Here is a 6,000-nt window from a genome sequence, read left to right on the forward strand (position 1 = left end):
GTTAAAGGCTTACATTGAAGATGACAAAAAAGCATCCAGCAACCTGAGTTCCTGATGACTCTGTAAATCAGAACCCGCTTATTACCATGAACTGACTTTATCACTTCTTTGAGCCAGTGTCTTCTGGGGTCTCTGTATTACCTTTATTTAGCCTTTCTCCTAAGTAATACAACTGTTATCTCAATCTTCAGAGCAGTAAAGTAAAATAAGAATGGAGGGTACAGTAGATACTGCTATTTTTTTTTGTTTCCTTGCATTTATCTGCATTAATATGGCTCAACCAGTGCTAGGAAATAACATCCCCCTATGTTTATTTAGCTGAGTGGAGGCTCAGGCCAGTGCTTCCTCTCTACTTCTGGTCCAGGTGATACAGTCAAGACCAACCAACATTTTCCATCCCTCTGCTCAGAGCAATGAAAGACAGATTCAAAAGGAGTCAATCAGAAACATATCTTGGACTTACTCTGAACAACTGGGATAAAAACTGATGATTGCTCAGCAGGTCTGATGTAAGTGAGGCTGCTTCTTATCAACACTTAGAGCATGCCTAAGAATAAAAGCACCATGGGGGAAAGAAAAGGAGAGAGACAGATACTTGATATTCTTATTTGAAGACCTTGATCTTCAGATAAGCTCAAAGTTCAATGTTTATTAAAAGCTGAAACTGGAATAAATCTCAATTTGTAGCTAGGTGAATGGAAAAAAAAATTTTACATAAAGTAATTTGCATTGGTTTCCTGTATCTTGTGATCAGAATCATTTTTTTTCACTATAAATGCCCAAGTAAGATTATTATCTTGGGATAAGTTGTTTAGTAAAAGGGATGTGCATGGCAAAAGTCTCCTTTTCATGACATTACCTATCTGGTTGGCAATGACACCTTGAAATACTCTGTCTAAAGGATTTCAGTCTCTATCTCGGTTCAGCAGGAAAGAACAGAGTGATCTAATAATGATGCATGACATTAATATTATACAAGAAGTGATTCTTATGTTCCATAGGTATTTGTCAGCCTTGCTTTAAGGCATTCTTAAAATTTGACATAAATCTAGATATATGGAGGCCTTACTTTTTAAAAAAATTATGATATAATAGTACATTCTTTGGGGGCACATTTTTCACTTTTTAAAAGAGAGCCCTAGACCAATTAGTCTTCCCCGTATAGTGTTTAGGGGCCATAACTCATGCTTTCAATTGACTTTTTTCCTGCAAAATAAACAAATTAATTAGCAGAGATGTGTCTAAAGCACAAACTGCTGTTAATAGCATGTGTTTTACTGTGTTAATACAAACCATAATGCAATTATTTAGTCATTGCATTGGATTTATTTTCTTTCAGGGGTTAAATGAGACTTATCAATCTATCTTTTCATGTTGTTTTCAGAACATGATAAACAGACAAACTCAATAAGGCATTCTAAACTCTATTCCACAGAACAGTAGGCCCACAGCAAGAATTCTGAATCCCCTGTTTGTATTGACATGAAAGATCTACCTTAGTGTATGGGCATTAGTTCTTCTATCTTCTGCTACATAGCAGAATTATACTCAGTAAGTTTAAGGATGTCCATAAATTTGGACCCAGGATTTCCACTTCAATGACTCTATACAATTTAAATAACTTAAAACACAGGATATTTACTGTCTTTCTCACTCAGGTAGTTTTTTGCCATCTCATACTAAAACACTAAAGGGCACATAACTATAGGCATGAGTAATACATATAAGTATTACATAACATATTGCCCATGTTTCCCTCAAACAAGCAAAACTTACTGGCTTACTTCTTTTTCCTATTGCTTAGTCTATACACTAATACAAATGTGAAACACATTTAAAACTTTTCCTATCTCATATAAAGAAACCATCTTAAAAGTTTCCTAAAATTAAGTAGATTTTGATATCTCAAATATACATAAAGGAGGAAATTTGATGATGAAAATCTGAAATATTCCAGGGTCCCTAAAATATTCTGGTGCAATATCCAGAGAAAATATATAGGAACTGACAAGTACAATGAATATATGCAATGTAGAAAATAGCAAACAAACACAAGGCCCAATTCCAGTTAAAAACCTTGATAATATTTTTTGCTAATGAAAAAACAATACAAAAAAAAGTAAAGCTTAAATATAATTGCATTACCCAATTTTAGGACAGATGCCACTTTAGAGGTCATTAATTTATGCAACCATTTCAGAAAAGTATAATTCATCATGTGTTATTACATTGGGCATCTCAGATGGTGCTAGTGGTAAAGAACATGGGTGCCAAGGCAGGAGATGCGGGTTCACTCCCTGGGTCATGCAAATCCCCTGGAGAAGGAAATGGCAACCCAGTCCATATTTTTGCCTGGGAAATCCCATAAACAGAGGAGCCTGGTGGGCTATAGTCCACGGGGTTGCAAAGAGTCAGAAACGACTGAAGCAACTTAGCATGCACATTATTATATTAATAAATAATAAAATCAGCAATTATACTCAATAAGTTTAAGGATGTCCATAAACTTGGACCCAGGACTTCTGCTTCTATGACTCTATAGCATGTAAATAACTTGAAATACAGGCAACTCAATATGCCCATAAATATTCAGTGATAGAATTAATTATAAATACAGGAGAACATAGTTACTAGGTTGAATCATATGAAACTGTCCCTATGCCAATCCTGCAATGATGGTGATTTCATGTTGTTCAACCTAATAGATTATTCTGCAACCCTATGATGATTAAACAGTGTTCTAAAATTGTGTTTTTAAAGATTTGTAATATAAGAAATTCTTTTCAATGTAAAGTTGTGGAATTCTAGTTAGGGTTCCTTTCAGGACCAACTCTCTTATAGATAAAAACTATAATGTATGGATAGAATGTAAACATAATGCCTGAAAGCACTGGAAAGTTTCCCCAAACAGGCAGATACTGGAAAGGGTAGACGCTGGAGGAAGGAGACAGCACTGGATGAGTGTCCTGTTTTATACCTTTTCACCAGAGGGCAGGACTCAGTCTGTCCATACTAAGTGGATAAAATAAGGAAAGAAAAATTACAGACTTACTGGCTTAAAGAAGGACAGATTTTGCATAGCCAGACTGACTGGAAAATGAAAGGGAAAAACCCATCAAGGAGAAAGTCAAAAGAAGAGTCCTAAATTCTGTGTATAAACACTGCCCAGACTCTGGCAATCCTCTGAAATATGCATTAGTAGGACAGTCTCCAAACAGCTCTGTTGAGACTAAAAGAACTGAACTGAGATTTCAACCATCTACGCAAAAGGGACTCTCATTTGATCTCAGCCACATTTTACTGCCTTCTAAGAAAAATAGAAATCAATATTATTTGGAGAACATACAGAATCCAGAATATCTACAATGCTCTAAAAACAATCCAGAGCTACTGAATATTTGATAAATATATGTGAACTCTACTCAAAGACAATGGAGTTCAATCCTGAGGTGATAGACACTGGACTTAGTGGACAACGAATTTAAAACCCAATTATATTTATATTCATACTCAAGGAAATAAAAGAAGATATTCTCAAAATGAATATGAAGCTGGGAAATATAAACAGATGAATAGAATCTTGTAAAAGAGAACAAAAAGGAAATTCTTGATTTGAAAAAATCTAATAGCTGAAATTCAAAATTTTCATTTAGCTTAACAATTTGAAGGTAACAATAAAGAGTCAATGAACTATAATGGAAACTTTCCAACCTCATCAATAGAAATTTTCCAACTTCAAAGGCAAAAAAAATTGGAGGGGGAAAAATTACTACAGCTTCAAAATACTTAATATGTGTGTAATTGGAGTCCCCCCAAAAGAGAGAAAGATGAAGCGTAATAATAAATAAGAAATAATGGTAACAAAAGTTTGCCAAGTATTATAAAAGTCAGAAATGTATAGATTCAAGAAATTCAGCCCCATAGCAGAATAAGGACAAAAAAAGCCCCACCTAGGCAACACAGTAATTAAACTGCTAAAAAAAATAAATAAATAAAGATTAAAAGAGAACCTTAAAAGAAGACAGAGAGAAAAGCAACACATTACATACAATAGCAAATTAATAATGCTAACGGAAAAAAAAGCAAAACTAGAAGTCTAGATCCAGTGAAAATGTTCTTCCAGTATGAAGGCAAGATAAGGATAGTTCCAGATAAAAGAAAACTAAAAAGAGTTATCACCCTCAGAACTGCCTTACAAGAAGTGTTAAAAGTAGTTATTAAGACTGAAGGGAAATGATAACAGATGAAGTTATCTTTAGGAAGAAATAAAGAATCTGGAAAGGGAAATATGTGAGTAAAAATAAAAGACTATTTTTTTCCCTTTCAATTTACTTAAAGTATGTGTGACTGTTTAAACTAAAAGCCCTAGCTTTTACTTCCAATAAAACAGATAATGCTCCCAGCTAAAGAGAAAATGGTGGGCTTCCGGCGTGGCCCAGTGGCAAAGAACGTGCCTGTCAATGTGGAAGACACGGGAGACGCGGGTTTGATCCCTGAGGCAGGAAGACTCCTGGAGGAGGAAATGGCAACCCACTCCAGCCTGGAAGGCTACAGTCCCCAGGGCTGCAAAGAATCGGACACAACTGAACACACAGTACGCGCGCACACACACACACAAGAGAAAAGGAACATTATCACGTGTTACATACAACCATAAAGATGGTTCAATAATTTATATTTCCTGAATAAAATTCTAGCATCTTTCATAATGTAGATTTCATCCAGAATTTATTATTAGCACAACTACAGAAGCCTGCAGAGATTTTGCAGAAAGATCAGCTCAATTAGATAAAAATGAGAATCTTCTTTTCAGATCTAAATTTTGCATCATTATCTCTCTAGGAAGAGATCATTAAATTATGATTTAGTCACAGAGCTGTTTACTGATTAGAATGCAGAACACTTAATCATTTGCATTTGAAATGAAGTGGAATATATATAGATAATCCACTTTAAAATGAAAGAGCTTAAAATTTATCTAAATTTGAATGAATAGGTTAAGAGGAAGTACGAAATAACTCTCTGCTCAATATAGTGTTATTTGTACTATATAGGCTTAAAGAAAATCTGGCTTTGGTGGAAACAGCTAGGGCTGATTAACTGACAAAAGTCTTACACCCAAGGTAATCAACAACAATTCTTAGATACCAAACAAGTTTTCTTTGCTTCATCCAGTGAAAAATGCATTTGGGAGCAACTTTTGTTTTTGTTTCACAACATTAGACTGATGTTTATTCCAGGACCAGATACAATTATCATGAACAAAAGAAAAGTATTCTCAATATTTCATCCAGTATCTTATCACGTCTTTTCTTTCATACAACAGTTGGATATCATGAGCAGAGATATTTTTAATTTTTCATAATTATCTAAAATCAGAAATTATAAAACATCATGTATAATGCAACTTCGAGTTTTCAAGGCACTGGTAAGTATTAAGAGTCCAGTTAAAGAAGAGGATATGATAGAATAAATAAAAGTTTGTTTTATATTCCTAAACTTTTTTATTTATAAAGTAAATATTTGGAGGATACCATGTTTTTAACACAAATAAAAATACCATAAATCTAATGTACATCCAAATGCAATTTTCCACTAAATGCTACTGAAATAAATTGCAAATAAAGTTTCTATAAACTGATATTAACTAGTAGCCTAATCATGTCTTTAATTCACGCACCCACTCCAAAATTTAGATATAGTGAAAATATAAAATGCTCACCAAGATATCTACTGAACTGTAATAATAATTTTTGAAAAACTTAAAATGCTATTGAAATATTTTTATTTTGATAATAAGTTAAGTTTACTAGGGATGAATTGCAAAGCCTTTCTGACTGATTCTTACTCAAAGTATTTAAATGTCAAATTCTGTTGCCAGATTTTGAAGGTGATAGCTGGTCATTAACTTCTCTGAAAGTTAGTGAATAAAGCAAGGCATATGTTCCAGACTTGACGAATTACACACATCCATTATAACATCTAGAAAAGAAAGGCATT

Source organism: Dama dama, chromosome 24 (assembly GCF_033118175.1).
Source record: "Dama dama isolate Ldn47 chromosome 24, ASM3311817v1, whole genome shotgun sequence".
In the NCBI taxonomy this organism is placed as follows: Eukaryota; Metazoa; Chordata; class Mammalia; order Artiodactyla; family Cervidae; genus Dama; species Dama dama.